Source organism: Enhydra lutris, unplaced genomic scaffold (genome assembly GCF_002288905.1).
Source record: "Enhydra lutris kenyoni isolate GAN:26980312 unplaced genomic scaffold, ASM228890v2 scaffoldscaffold67, whole genome shotgun sequence".
Lineage (NCBI taxonomy): Eukaryota > Metazoa > Chordata > Mammalia > Carnivora > Mustelidae > Enhydra > Enhydra lutris.
This window is the reverse complement of record NW_019154151.1, coordinates 509,899-525,965: the sequence shown is the minus strand read 5'-3', so window position 1 is coordinate 525,965 and position 16,067 is coordinate 509,899. Positions and strand designations below refer to the sequence as shown.

The window sequence follows — 16,067 nt, the reverse complement described above, 5'->3', positions numbered from 1 at the left end:
TGTAAGGTGGTATCTCAATGTGGTTGTGAATTGAATCTCCCTGATGGCTAATGATGATGAACATTTTTTCATGTGTCTGTTACGCATTTGTATGTCTTCTTTGGAGAAGTGTCTGTTCATGTCTCCTGCCCATTTTTTGACATGATTATCTGTTTTGTGTGTGTTGAGTCTGAGGAGTTCTTTATAGATCTTGGATATCAGCCCTTTGTTTGTAGTGCCATTTGCGAATATCTTCTCTGATTCTATGGGTTGCCTTTTTATTTTGTTGACTGTTTCCTTTGCTGTGCAGAAGCTTTTGATATTGATGAAGTCCCAAAAGTTCATTTTCACTTTTGTTTCCTTTGCCTTTGGAGACGTGTCTTGAAAGAAGTTGCTGTGGCCAATGTTGAAGAGGTTATGCCTATGTTCTCCTCTAGGATTTTGTGTTGGAGAGGATGTGGAGAAAGGGGAACCCTCTAACACTGTTGGTGGGAATTGCAAGTTGGTACAGCCACTTTGGAAAACAGTATGGAGATTCCTTAAGAAATTAAAAATAGAGCTACCCTATGACCCTGCAATTGCACTACTGGGTATTTACCCCATAGATACAGATCTAGTGAAAAGAAGGGCCTTCAGTACCCCAATGTTCATAGCAGCAATGGCCACAGTCGCCAATCTGTGAAAAGAGCCAAGATGCCTTTCTTTTTTTTTTTTTTTAAAGATTTTATTTATTTATTTGACAGACAGAGATCACAAGTAGACAGAGAGGCAGGCAAAGAGAGAGAGGGAAGCAGGCTCCCCGCTGAGCAGAGAGCCCGATGCGGGACTCGATCCCAGGACCCTGAGATCATGACCTGAGCCGAAGGCAGCGACTCAACCCACTGAGCCACCCAGGCGCCCCCAAGATGCCTTTCAACAGATGAATGGATAAAGAAGATATGGTCCATATACACAATGGAGTATTGTGCCTCATCAGAAAGGATAAATACCCAACTTTTGTATCAACATGGATGGGACTGGAGGAGATTATGCTGAGTGAAATAAGTCAAGCAGAGAAAGTCAATTATCATATGGTTTCACTTACTTGTGGAGGATAAGGAAAAACATGGAAGATATTGGGAGATGGCGAGGCAAGTGAGTTGGGGGAAATCAGAGGGTGAGAAAAACCATGAGAGACTGTGGACTCTGAGAAACAAACTGAGGGTTTTGGAGGGGGTTTGGGGGGTTGGGTGAGCCTGGTGGCGGGTACTAAGGAGGGAACGTGATGCATGGTGCACTGGGTGTGGTGCATAAACAATGAATATTGGAACACTGAAAAAAATAAAATTACAAAAAAAAAAAGAAAATGAAATCACTATTTCTTTTTTTTTCCTTTTTTTTAAGATCTAACTTATTTATTTGACAGACAGAGATCACAAGTAGGCAGAGAGGCAGGCAGAGAGAGGAGGAAGCAGGCTCCCTGTGGAGCAGAGAGTCCGATGCAGGGCTTGATCCCAGGACCCTGAGATCATGACCTGAGCCGAAGGCAGAGGCTCTAACCCACTGAGCCACCCAGGCACCCCATGAAATCACTATTTCAAAATAATCAGCTTTGTTATAAGAAGAAATCAAGGGATAGGTGATCATGGATTGAAAGGATGAAAAGAGTAGAAGTGATAGTCTTTATCAGTTGAATGACAGAGTAATCAAGTTCATTAAGCTCAGGACAAACTGAGAGATTAGTTCTAACAGTTTAGGAGCCTCTTTGGTGCTTGATCTCTCCCACTGCTGTGCTCTCTTAAAACTTTTTGCTTAGTTCTAGATAGAACTAATGTCACTTTTCATTAGACTAAAGATTTATTACATAGCTTAAACAATTAATTTCTTTATCTGGCACAGTCCAAGTGTAGGCAATCCAGAACCCATATAGTGGCTCCACAATCTTTTTAACTTGTTACTTTGCTATTTTTTTGAGAGAGAGAAAGGTGGGAGAGGGGCAAATAGAAAAGGAGAGAGAGAATCCCAAGCAGGCTCCACACCCATAATGGAGCTCAATGTGGGACTCTAGCCCATGACCATGAGATCATGATCTGAGCTGAAATCAAGAGCTGGACACTTAACCAAATAAGCCACCCAGGTAAGCCTGTTGCTTTGCCATTTTTTAAGGAAAAAAAAAAAGTCCTTGGAACAGTTAAAGATTATAAAGAGGGTTGCAATAAGTATAAAGATACTGTAATGGTGTCTTAACAGTAAGAAAGAAATATTGTCCTCAACTCTAAATACAATCTGGGCAAGTGGAAATTTATAGCCAGAAAACAAGGTAAGGGTTCAGCAGATGGAAAATTAATTACGGCATCAGGGGTAAAGGGATTCTTGCTAAACTGATCTGATAGGATTCTTGCTGAAGGAAGGCCACGTGGATTAGATATTACTGGGAGGATAGTGGAGGATGAAGAATCCCCTTAGACATGGACAGTGATCAGATACTGAAAATAGGGTACTGTGGTTAAACTTAGAATTCATTCTAAAATTAGACAATGCAGAGATGAACATGGAATTCTGAAAGTTAAGGACTAGTTGAAAAACTCAGAGTAGCCTGAGTAGAGTTTAGTCAAGGATAGAATCTTTGTAACAGTTCTCCACCCAAAACTTCCACCAGATAGTCTAAGATGGCTAATTTAAATCATTCTACTATTTATGCATTCCAGCCAGCAGTAAGAGGGCAAAAAAGTGAAGGGTACTTTGTCTCTGGAGAGACTTGATTCAAAAGGGGCGAAACTATTTCCTCTCAAATTTCATTAGAAATAACTTAGTCACCTGGCCACATGCAGCCTAGAAAGGAGATAGAGAATATAATTATGTTCTGGGGTGTCATATGCTCAGATAAAACATTAAGTTCTATTACTAAAGGAGGAAAGGGAAATGGGTATGGTAAGATGTAACAATTTGTGTCACAAACTGTGAATTCTATGAATGTAGGGATTGCCTCTTACTTAGTTTTATCTTTAATGATTATCATAGTCATTGAAATACACTAAGTTATTCTTAGTGTTTGTTACAGAATGAAAATACAGACAAAATAGTGTCAGGATCCATATTGACTTCAATTTAAACCATGAAGGGGGGAAATAATAAGCCTAGTTATAAATGGGCTAGGATTAGATGGATTAATTAGTCTGGCCACCCGTGAGTAGCCAGTGTTACAAATAAGTGCCAAATATCTGGAGAATTTGAATTTCATCAAGTAATAACTGATATCTAAAGAAATCCAATCTGGTAAATAGAGTGAAATAAAAGGAAGTAGTGATACTTATAGCCCTATAAGTGTCAGTGTTTGGATTCTATGTTGTCCATCTGTTCAGAACAGAATCTCAGTTGTAGTAGCTATCTATTGCTGTATAACAAATAACTCTAATACCTAGCAGCTCAATACAACAAAGATTTATTACATCATATTGTCCTTATGGGCTAGGAATCCAGGATTGGCTGAACTGTATGGTCCTGCCTAAAAGTATCTTAGGAGATTTCAATCAAGACTCAGCCTGGGTTGAGAACTGTTTGTGGAGGAGCTAAGATGGTGGCATATTAGGAGGACCCTGAGCTTCTCTCATCTCTTGAACACAACCAGATAACTATCAAATAATCTGAATATTCAAGAAATTGACCTGAGGACTGACAGAACATACTGCACTACTAGAAGGAGAGAAAGGCCACATCAAGGAAAGTAGGAAGTGTGGAGGCATGGTTTGGGTGAGAAACTGATTATGGGTGCTGCAGAAAGCAGAAAGTCCTTGTCTTGGAGAAAGGCAAGAGAGAGTGGAACTCACAGGGATGCATACAAGGAGAACACTTCCCCAAGCTATTGGCTGGGAAAATGAGAGGGGCTGATTTTTGTGAATTTTTGCAACTACCAGGGCTCAAATGCTAACATTTTACAGGTTGGCAGGTTTGACTGGGATACACCTGAGAGTGTTGCTCTACTCCTGGAGAGAATACAGGCAAGCAACCTCAGAACATATGCCAGGATCTGAGGATCTCCTAAGACACAGAAGGAGAAATTGTTCACTCATATTGGAGCATATGTGTGAGAGACAGCATTCATAGAGATGCCTATCCAGGTACAAAAAAACCTACAGGAGTCATTGGCTTCCTCCACCCCTCAGCATAGGCACAGAGACACTTGCTGAGGGTGGCTAACCCAGAAATGACCGTTAAGCCTGCTTTGCTCCAAATCCCATTATCCTGCAGTGTGGTGCAACTGCCTTTCACCATGAAAGCTGCATCCATACCTCCCCCAGAAGACCAGCACAGGTTCCATTCACAGCATGCCCCTTAAGTTTGGTTTTAAAAGTCAGCAACCTTGGGATAGAGCCCAAAGTGTACTGTGCTGCTCCATGCAGGTAAGCACTTTAGAGGCAGAGAACATGAAAATAGCAATCTGAAAAATGCCTAGGACACGCTAGAGAAAATCATTCACTCTTCTAGGAGTGCTTCCCTGAGAGAAGCAGGAAAAAAAGGAGCTAACTGGCACAATTTCTCTCCCCCAACCCTCAACATAAACCAATTTCAATAAACAGCACAGTGCCAACACTGACTGTCTAAACTGCTTACACCAAGTCCCACCAACCTTCAATCTGTGGGTACAGTTTTTTCTCAGGTAAATGTGCCGAAGGACCAGTGGAAAGGGCTCTTTCCCCAGAAGACCAGCAGAAAACCCTGCACACACCATATGTACTCACCGAAGAATTCTTCAAGGCTTCAGTTTTAGTGGAAGTAGCATCAGGTCTCATTTAACAAGCAGACCAGAGTACACCTAATTAAAACGCACTGCCCAGTGGCCATGGTCTAAACACTGCCAAGGGCATGCAAGAAGAGCCTGGCCAGAAGACTCACCTGAGGGATAAAGGAACAAAAACACAACAGAAGAGTGCACACAGAACAGAGACACTCCTTGAAGTGCCAGGCCCTGGACACTATGTGCCCTTTTCTCGATAAAGCCACTACTCTCAGAAGCAGGAAACATAACAGACTTTTCTTTCTTTTTCTTTTTTAAGATTTTATTTATTTATTTGACAGACAGAGATTACAAGTAGGCAGAGAGGCAGGCAGCGAGAGAGGAGGAAGCAGGCTCCCTGCTGAGTAGAGAGCCTGACTCCTGGCTCAATCCCAGGGTCCTGGGATCATGACCTGAGCTGAAGGCAGAGGCTTTAACCCACTGAGCCACCCAGGCATCCCCATAACAGACTTTTCTAACACAGTGAATAATACAGAGACCTAGGCAAATGTCTTGGAAAAGAAAAAGACCATGTGAAAGTGGAGGAATTCATCCCAAATGAAACAATAAGAAAAGGTTACAACCAGAGATCTAATTGAAACAGATGTAAGTAACATGCTTGATGGAGAATTTAAAGCAATAATCATAAGGATGTCCACTGGGCTTGAGAAAAGCATGGAAGACATCAGGGAGACCCTTACTATAGAGAAATAGGAGTTAAATAAAAGTCAGAAATGAAAAATATGATAACTGAAATTTGAAACTGATTTGATGTAATGACCACAAGTCTGGAAGAAACAGAAGAATGAATAAATTATATGAAAGACAGAATCTGGGAGCGCCTGGGTGGCTCAGTATTGGAAGTCCTAACTTCAGCAATCAGACAACAATGATATGATATTGTATGTAGATATGTATATAGATATATGTATATAGATATATGTAGATATACATATAGATATATGTATGTAGATATGATATTGTGAATGATATGATATTGTATGTAGAAAATCCAACAAAATTCCACCAAAAAGTTGCTAGAACTGTTACACAAATTTAGTAAAGTTGCAGGATACAAAAGCAATATAGATAAAACTGTTGCATTTCTATATAATAATGAATTAGCAAAAAGAGAAATCAAGGAATCAATCCAATTTACAATTGTGCCAAAAACTGTAAGGTACCTAGTAATAAACTTAACCAAAGAGGTAAAATGTCTGTTCTCTGAAAACTATAAAACACTGAAAAAAGAAATTAAGATGGCACAAAGAAATGGAAAAAACATTCCATGCTCATGGATTGGAAGAATAAATGTTGTTAAAATGCCTATACTATCCAAAACAATTTACACATTTAATACATTCCCTATCAAAATGTCATGAGCATTTTTCACAGAGCTGGAAGAAGCAATCCTAAAATTTGTATGGAACACAAAAGATCCCAAATAGCCAAAGGAACTTTGAAAAAGAAAAGCGAAGCTGGAGGCATCAGAATTCTGGATTTCAAGATATATCACAAAGCTGTAGTGGTAGGCATGCAAAGTGGTGCAGCCACTCAGGAAAACAATATGGAGGTTCCGCAAAAGATTAAAAATAGAACTACCCTGGGGTGGCTGGATGGTTCAGTAGGTTAAGCATCTGACTCTTGATTTTGGCTCAGGTCATGATATCAGTGTCATGAGACTGAGGCTCATCTCAGCATGGAGTCTGCTTAAAATTCTCTCTCCCTGTCCTTCTGCACCCCTCCCATTCATGCACACATACAAGCACTCTCAGTCTCTCTCAAAAAAAAAAAAAAAATAGGACTACCTTATGATCCAGCAATTATACTACTAGGTATTTATCCCAAAGGATACAAAAATACTGATTTGAAGGGACACATGTACCCTTATGTTTATAGTATCATTATCAATAATATCCAAGTTATGGAAAGAGCCCAAGTGTCCATTGACTGATGAATGGGTAAGGAGGACAGATATATATATATATATATATATTCTTACTCAAATATCAAAAGAATGAGGAGAAGGGAGTTGGGGGAAATTGGAAGGGGAGGTGAACAATGAGAGACTATGGACTCTGAAAAACAATCTGAAGTGTTTGAAGAGGTGGGGGGGTGGGAGGTTGGGAGAACCAGGTGGTGGGTATTAGAGAGGGCACGGATTGCATGGAGCACTGGGTGTGGTACAAAAGCAATGAATACTGCTATTCTGAAAATAAAAAAAATGAAAAAAAGATTAAAAAAAAGAATGAAATCTTGCCATTTGCAAGGATATGAATGGAGCTAGAGACTATTATGCTAAGCAAAATAAGTCAGTCAGAGAAAGACAAATGCCATATGATTTCACTCATATGTGGAATATTAGGAACAAAACGGATGGACATGGTGGGGGGGAGGCAATCCAGGAAAAATACTCTTACCTAAAGAGAACAAACTGATGGTTACAGGTGGGGAGGTAGGCATGGGGATTGGTCAAATAGTCAATGGATATTAAGGAAGGCAATTGTTGTGATGAGCACCTGGGTATTGTATGAAGTGATGAATTACTGAATTCTACACCAGAAGATAATATTACACTGTATGTTAAGTAACTGGAATTTAAACAAAAATTAAAAAAAAAAAGAAGACTCAACCTGGGTGGTACTCATTTGAAGACTTGGCAAGGACAATAAGATCAAATTACAAAATGTCTCATTCACGTGGCTGTTAAAAGACACAGTTCTTTCCTACATGGACATTCTCTCCTGACACAGCAGCTGACTTAGTCCAGATTGAGTGATCAAAGAAAGAGAGTAAAGTCACAGTGCCTTTATGACCTAGTCTCTGAAGTCATACTCTGTCTTTCTGCATTATTCTATTATTACCAGCAAGTCTTTAAGTCTGCATACACTGAGGAAAGGGGAATTAAGTTCTGCCTCTTAAAGGGAGGGAGACCAAAGAATTGTGGACACATTTAAAACCATCTCTCCAGCTAGTTACATTAAATAATCTAGCCTTTGAGTGAGGGGCCTGACAAGAACTGAAATCATGGCATTCAGGCACCCAAAAGCTAAGCTGACTCATATTTAGGATAGGAAATTAGCTCCCAAAAGGGATATGAAGTTTAATTCACTACCTTAACTAAGGAATTGATAATTGTTTAGCATATTCAACTTTGTTGTAGAGAGCAGGAAGAGCAGCCATTTAGTGGACACAGAAGTGGCCAGGAACTAGTTTTACATATACTGCATACTGGGCAGTCTAAAACAGTAAAATTGAAAGGTTTCCTAATACACTTCTAGGATAGGTCAATAATGCCTCAGGCACTGAGCAAAGAAGCAGCAGCCGATTGTATGCCTTTACAACTGTTAACTATGTGCCTCTGTTGGACTGGACTGGGATCTGGTAAACACTACTGCTTTCTATTATTCCTTTAGTTCTAAGGATGGAATAACTGCCTTTAGGTTGCTTATCTCTGGGTTCCCTTACTGTTTCTCATTAGTTTCCTCAGCTCATCTATCACCAATCACCTACATTAAATTACCTCAGTTTTAAATACTTAGAATAATTTCTCTGTCCTGACTGTACAATCAGCAGTGCACCATTCAAATCATTCTTTAACCCCTGTACTCCACTGAAACCCCTGAGAGACTGACTATACAAATGGACAATGGCAAGATCATTTTGACAACAGAATTCTGACCCACAACCTCTATAGCGAACAGTCCAGGAAACCAAACCACAACCTTTGCAGCAACTGGCCCAGAAAAGTCAGGACTTGGGGTGCCTTGGTGGCTCAGTCAGTTAAGCATTTGCCTTTGGCTCAGGTCATGATCCCAGGTAGTTGGGATCCAGTCCTGCATTGGGATCCCTGCTCAGCAGGGAGCCTGCTTCTCCTTCTCCTCCCTGCTTGTGCTCTCTCTTGTTATCTCTGTCACTATCTCTGTCTCTTTCTCTCAAATAAATAAATAAAATCTTTAAAAAAAAGAGTCAGGTCTTGGTCAATGATTGCAGCTTCTCTGATTTCTTTTCCCCTTCCCAACTCAGGCCAACCAGAGAAAACCAAATATGATCCCCAAACCAATCACATATGCTGTCCCCCTTCTAGCTAGCCTGTCATTGGCTTCTCCATGCCCACAAACTTCAATCAAAGCAATACTGAAGCCTCTTCTTTTTCCCCCCACTATAAAGCTTTCCAATTCTTCTGAAAGATTTTTAGTATCTCCCAAATGCAAGGGATAGTGGCAGTGTCACTTGCTATAGTGAAAGCTCAGAATGAGTACCTTCTGTTTATTCTCATGTGGGTGATCTTCATTTATTTTCATGCTTTTCTTTTCAAAGTTTCCAGGGTCAGCTACATTACCAAATCTAGCAGTTAATTTTCGATCCATTTACTTCTGACCCAGTAGCATGTGATACAGTTGAAAAATTTACTTCCTTATTATTTAAACACCTTTATTTGGCTCTAGGATGTCACATTCTTTGTTTTCTTGCTACCTGTTTTCTATTCCTTTTTAGTCTCCTTTGCTTGTCCATCTTAGTTTCCTTAACTTCTAAGCATTGGGCTTCTCCAGAGCTTAGTTCTCAGACTTATGTATTTGCCTTGCTGGCTCCACCCTCTACTTTTCTCTACTTTATTCCATGGACTATGGGAGTTTTTGATTTGGACTACATTATCCAGGTCCCTTTCAGTCTTGTTTGTAGTTGGCTTCAGTCAATGTGAGGTACAGTAGGTTATCCAGAGTGGGAAGAATATTCCTCTAGCTGCTTCTGAAAGGTGCTGGTGCATTGGCTGTGGCCTTAGACCAAAGTTCACAGCTCCTTTGGGAGGCCCTTCTCCCATGGCTCTTTGGATTCTGTTCATTACATCCTTTAGGCTTAGGTTGGTATAGACTCCCTGCATGAAAAACTGCTACCAGTCTCCCCAGAACAAGACTACCTAATTAGCATACTAAATAAGAATATGCCAGCAGCTTTCTATAGAGCCAATCACTTAGATTTTCCCTAATTGTTCTCAGTATGTAAATAATATATAAGTACTGTTGAACAGGGAACAATAAGAGAAAACAAGAATATAATTACAAACCATTGCATTTTTATATATAACCCAGGGCACGTTCATAGAGAAAAATATATATGTAGTTAAGGAGAAAAATAATAGTGACAAGAGTGGGCATCCTTGTCCTGTCCCTGATCTTAAGGGAAAGACTCTCAGCTTTTCTCCATTGAGAATAATATTTGCTGTTGGCTTTTCATGGATGGTTTTTATGAAATTGAGGAATGTTCCCTCTATTCCTAAATTCTGAAGAGTTTTAATCAGAAAAGGATGCTGTATTTTGTCAAATGCTTTTTCTGCATCAATTGAGAGGACCATATAGTTCTTTTCTCTTCTCTTATTTGTGTGTTCTAGCACATTGATTGATTTGCAAATGTTGAACCACACTCGAATCTCAGGGATAGATCCAACCTGGTCACGATGGATAATCCTTCTAATGTACTGTTGGATCCTATTAGCTAAGATCTTATTGACAATTTTGGCATCCATTTTCATCAGGGATATTGGTCTATAATTCTCCTTTTTGTAATTCTGCTTTTTGATGGGTTCTTTGCCTAGTTTGGGGGCCAAGGTAATGCTGGTCTTATAGAATGAATTTGGATGTTTTCCTTCTGTTTCTATTTTTTGAAACAGCTTCAGAAGAATAGGTATTATTTCTTCTTTGAACATTTGGTAGAATTCCCCATGGAATCCATCAGGCCCTGGACTCTTGATTTTTGGGAGATTTTTGACAACTGGTTCAATCCCGTTACTAGTTTTTGGTCTGTTCCAGTTGTCAGTTTCTTCCTGTTTTAGTTTTAGAAGTTTATACATTTCCAGGAAGGCATCCATTTCTTCCAGGTTGTTTAATTTATTGGCATATAGCTGTTGATAATAATTTCTGATGATTGTTTCTGTTTCCTTGGTGTTAGTCACTATCTCTCCCCTTTCATTCATAATTTTATTTATTTGGGTCCTTTCTCTTTTCTTTTGAATAAGTCTGGCCAGTGGCTTATTGATCTTATTAATTCTTTCAAGGAACCAGCTTCTAGTTTCACTGATCTGCTCAACTCTTTTTCCAGTTTCTAATTCATTGATCTCTTAAATACTTAATTTAAAGTCTTAAAGTCTTAATTAATTCCCTTCTTGTGTGTGGGGAGGGCTTAATTTGTTGTAGATTCTCCAGTTCTTTAAGGTGTAAAGGGAGTTTGTGTATTCGGGATTTTTCTATTTTTTTGAGTGAGTCTTGGATGGCTGTGTATTTCTTGCTTAGGACCACCTTTGTCATATCTCATAGTTTTGGACCTATGTGTTTTTGTTCTCATTGGTTTCCATGAATTGTTTAAATTCTTCTTTGATTTCCTGGTTGTTCCAAACATTCTTAAGCAGGGTGGTATTTAGCTTCCATGTGCTTGAATTTCTTCCAAACCTTTTCTTGTGATTGAGTTCTGGTTTCAAATCACTGTGCTCTGAGAATATGCAGGGAATAATCTCAATCTTTTGATACCAGTTGAGACCTGATCTGTGACCTAGTATGTTGTCTGTTGTGCAAAAAGTTCCATGTGCACTTGATAAGAATGAGTACTCTGTTGTTTTATGGTGGAATGTTCTGTATATATCTATGAGGTCCATCAGGTCCAGTGTATCATTCAAAGTTGTTGTTTCTTTTTTGATTTTCTGCTTAGATGATCTGTCTGTTGCTGAGAGTGGAGTGATGATAATAACACACTACTAGCAACTACTATTAGCATATTATTATCTATATGTCTCTTTATTTTGGTTAATAGCTGGCATATGTATTTGACTGCTCCCATGTTGAGGGCATAGATATTTACAACTGTTAGATCCTCTTGTTGAATATACCCTTTTAACATGATGTAGTGTCCTTTGGTATCTGTAACTACAGTCTTTAGCTTAAAATCTAATTTATCTGATATGAGAATTGCTACCCCAGCTTTCATTTGAGGTCCTTTGGCATGAAAAAATCATTCTCCATCCCTTCACTTTCAGTCTGGATGTATCTTTAGGTTAAAAATGAGTCTCTTCAAACCATAAGAGACTCTTAATCTCACAAAACAAATTGAGGGTTGCTGGGGGGAGGGGGGAGGGAGAGGGTGGTGGAGTTATAGACATTGGGGAGGATATGTGTTAAGGGGAGTGCTGTGAAGTCTGTAAACCTATCGATTTACAGACCTGTACCCCTGGGGCTAATAATACATTATAAGTTTATAAAAAATAAAAAAAAAACATTTAAAAAATGAGTCTCTTGAAGACAGCATATGGATAGGTCCTGTCTTTTTATCCAATCTGCAACCCTGTGTTGTTTTGTAGGAGCATTAGGCCATTAAAGTTAAGAGTAATTATTGAAAGATACAATTTTATTGTAATCATGTTGCTTGTGAAGTTCTTGTTTCTATAGATTGTTTCTATAAATTTCTGGTCTATATCACTCTTGGGGTCTTTATCCTTTTACTGAACCCCCATCCCTAATATTTATTGCAGGACCAGCCTAGTGGCCACATATTATTTTCAGTTTCTGCCAGTCTTGGAAGCTCCTTGTCTCTCCATCTATTCAGAATTATAGCCTTGCTGGGAAAAATATCCTTTCCTACATGTTCAAAGGAAAGTCAATAATACAAAGAGACAACCCAATGGAATGGGAGAAGATATTTGCAAAAGGCACTACAGATAAAGGACTTGTATCCAAGATCTATAAAGAACTTCTCAAACTTAATACCTAAAAACCAAATAATCAAGTCAAAAAAATGGGCAGAATATATGAACAAACACTTCTCCAAAGAAGATACACAAATGGCTAACAGACACATGGAAAAATATTCAACATCAGGGAAATTGAAATCAAAACCACATTGAGATATCACTTTACACAAGTTAGAATGGCAAAAATTGATAAGACAAGAAACTAGAAATGTAGGAAAGGATGTGGAGAAAGGGGAACCCTCTTATACTGTTGGTGGGAATGCAATTTGGTACAACCACTTTTGAAAACATTGTGGAGGTTCCTCAAAAAAATTAAAAATAGAGGTACCCCATGACCCAGCAATTGCACTACAGGGTATTTACTCCAAAGATACAGACGTAGTAAAAAGAAGGGCCATATGAATCCCAATGTTTATAGCAACAATGTCCACAATAGCCAAATTGTAGAAAGAGCCAAGATGCCCTTCAACAGATGAACAGATAAAGAAGATTTGGTTCATATATGCAATGGCATATTACTCAGCCATCAGAAAGGATGAATACACACCATTTGCATCCACGTGGCTGGAACTGGAGGAATTTATGTTAAGTGAAATAAGCCAAGCAAAGAAAGATAACTATCATGTGGTTTCACTTATTGTGGAACATAAGGAATAACATGGATGACATTAGGAAAAGGAAGGGAAAAATGAAGGTGGGGAATCAGAGAGGGAGATGAATCATGAGAGACTATGGACTCCAGGAATCAAACTGAAGGTTTTAGAGTGGAGTGGGCTGGTGGGATTGGTGAGCCTGGTGGTGGGTATTAAGGAGGGCATGTATTGTATGGAGGACTGTTGTTATAGGCAAACAATGAATCATGGAGCTCTACATAAAAAAAATAATAATAATGATGTACTGCATGGTGACTAACATAACATAATGAAATATAATAAAAATAAAAAATAAATTAAAAAAATTAAAAGGAGAAAACACCTAAATCACAGGGGCATTAGCTCAGCTTCATACTCAGTGACATTTAAACAGTGAGAATCTAGTGATAATCCTCAAAGCCAATACTTCCTGCTATACTACTGTCTGAAGCTTCTGTAAACAAGGTGGCTAAATGGGGTCCCTGGGTATCTCAGTTGGTTAAGCATCTTCCCTCAGTTCAGGTCATGATCTTGAGGTCATGGGATGAAGCCTCATATTGGGCTCCCCACTCAGTAGGGAGTCTGCTTCTACCTCTTCCCCTCCCCCTGCTTGTGCTCTATCTCTTGCTGTCCCTCAAATAAGTGAAATTAAAACAAAAACAAAAAACAAAACAAGACTGCTAATTGTCATTGTTTCTGTGTTTCTTTTTTATTTGCCTTGGATCTGTCCTTTCATGAATAATCTACATTTTTCAAATATTGGAAAGGAACAAGACAAGGACACTACCTGAGAAACTAATCAAAATAAAAACACCACCATGCATTTTAGGATTCCCAGAAAATAATGAAAATCTGGTTTTATAGCTATACTCAATAGTGTTTGGAAAGTCACTAGTGTAATGTTTTATTTTATGCATTCTTTTGGTTTCTAGAGTTTTCTCTAGAGATTTTTCTATACAAAGGAAAGTTAAGCACTTTCTCATTGATATTGGAGGACTAAACATCTATGGTTTAGAGGGCGTATTACATGATTATGTTTGAGAAATGTGATTTTTAGCTATAGTTTACCTAAATGATAAAAATTTGTTAGGGTACATGAGGAATAAACTTTACCTAAAAGCAGTCTGAAAATTGTCCTTGGTGCTGGGAGGTTATCTCTAGGTTCCTGAAATGTCCTGCATGCTAGGAGTATCTTTGCTTGCTTACAGCCTGTGGCCATTAGAGAGTTTATTACTGTGAGTTATGATAGGGGCTTTGGGTCATACAGTCTTAGTTCAGACCATTGGAGAAACTGATGACTAAAAATACTAAGCTTAATATTTTGAGGGGATAGAAAATAAAGATCAGCTACTTGGGTAATATATGATCAGACCCCAATAAAAACTGGACATCAGAGGCTTCTGTGAGCTTCTGTGGATATCAATACTCTGCACATTGTCACAAATTATTGACTGGGAGGAGGTAACACCATCCATACTTGATTGGGAGAGGACACCTGGAAGCTTCTCATTTAAGTGCCTCTTGGTCTCTGCTTCATATGCTTCTTCATTTGGCTGATTTTAATTTGTAAACTTTCTCTGTAATAATTTATGGATATAACAACTTTCATAATTTTGTGCATCTTTTCAACAAAATTTCAAACTTACGGGTGGTTTTGGGGATTCCCCTGGACTTACAGAAGTGAGAGAGATCTTGTGGAGGACTCCGACCCCTTTAACCCCATACATTATTAAAATGATTTCATGTTGTAACCAGGGACTGGAACTTCATTTCCATTAGACAATTTAGAAACCTGAAAAAGAGATTTTCAGAAACGTTGGCTCCACTGGGAGGTATCTTTTCCAGGCAGCTACCTGGACACCCCAGGGACTCCAGAGGCCAGGCTTTGTTTCTTTAGACTGTGCCAGGCCCTCCAAAAACTTCTACCAGTACCTTGGTAGAGGATTTGGAGTCATCTCTTGATGTTTGCTTTATTTTTCTTATGATTCACTATGTCAATGACATGAATCAGCAAGACATTCGAAGTGGTGTTGATCAGTGTATACAGAAATTTCTGGATATTGTAAACATAATATTTTTTCCTCAAAAACAAACAAAAAAGATTATGGTTATTTGTTCAGGAACCAGAGCAAGTTATCAAAGAGGATGTCTCAGAACTAAGAAGTGAATTATAGCAGAAAGATGTTCTGGTCCAGAAGCATTTGACAAAACTGAGGCATTGGCAGCAGGTGCTGGAGGACATCAACATGCATCAGACAAAGCCAGCCAAAGTCTCTAAGTGCTCCTTGACCTACCTCCTGCAGGCATCTGCTAATACCCTTGCACCAAGCAAAACCTGAGTCAAAGTTGACCTGAAGGTGATCTGGCATGTGAGTCAAACATTACTTCTTGTGGATATGACATTTTGGAAGAACTCTTTGCCAAAGAACAATATGATTTTTGTTTGATTGTCTCACTTAAAAATTTCCCCCTATTGTTATAAGCATTATTTCTCAAATACTTTATGAAATGTCTATAGTTTTGGTAAATCAAGTAAATTTTTCTGTCCTTAACAACATTTAGATTGTTAGTGTAATACCACTTACAGATTGCTTTTTATGTTTTTTTTTTCTGTTTGCATTTTTTGTACGACTTAATGTCTTTGGGTTTCCAATTTTAGGTTAACTTGCATGATCTGAAAGAAAGAATGTATGATCTGATCTGAGAATCAGAGGATGAGGATCTTGGTTGTACACCTTTTATGACAATTGCCCCTCTATGGTAGTGCAGAAAATAGGTAAATTTGCCTGTTTCAAGGTTTTAAATTATCTCAAGAAGAGGAATGTAATGCAGCAATGTTTGTAATGTTTCTGGAGCTCTCAGAATGAGGATATTTTGTAAATAGGTTGAAATGATTATAATATCTTTGTGTAGTAGTATATACCTTAGTGTAGAGTAATACAGTAGGATCCTTAGGTTGATGTCAAAT

At 38.7% G+C, this 16,067-nt stretch overlaps 1 pseudogene; it reads left to right on the top strand.

Moving 5' to 3' along the window:
- Positions 1–1,101: 1,101 nt before the first annotated feature.
- On the top strand, positions 1,102–15,438 carry LOC111159190 (annotated as a pseudogene).
- Positions 15,439–16,067: the final 629 nt, after the last annotated feature.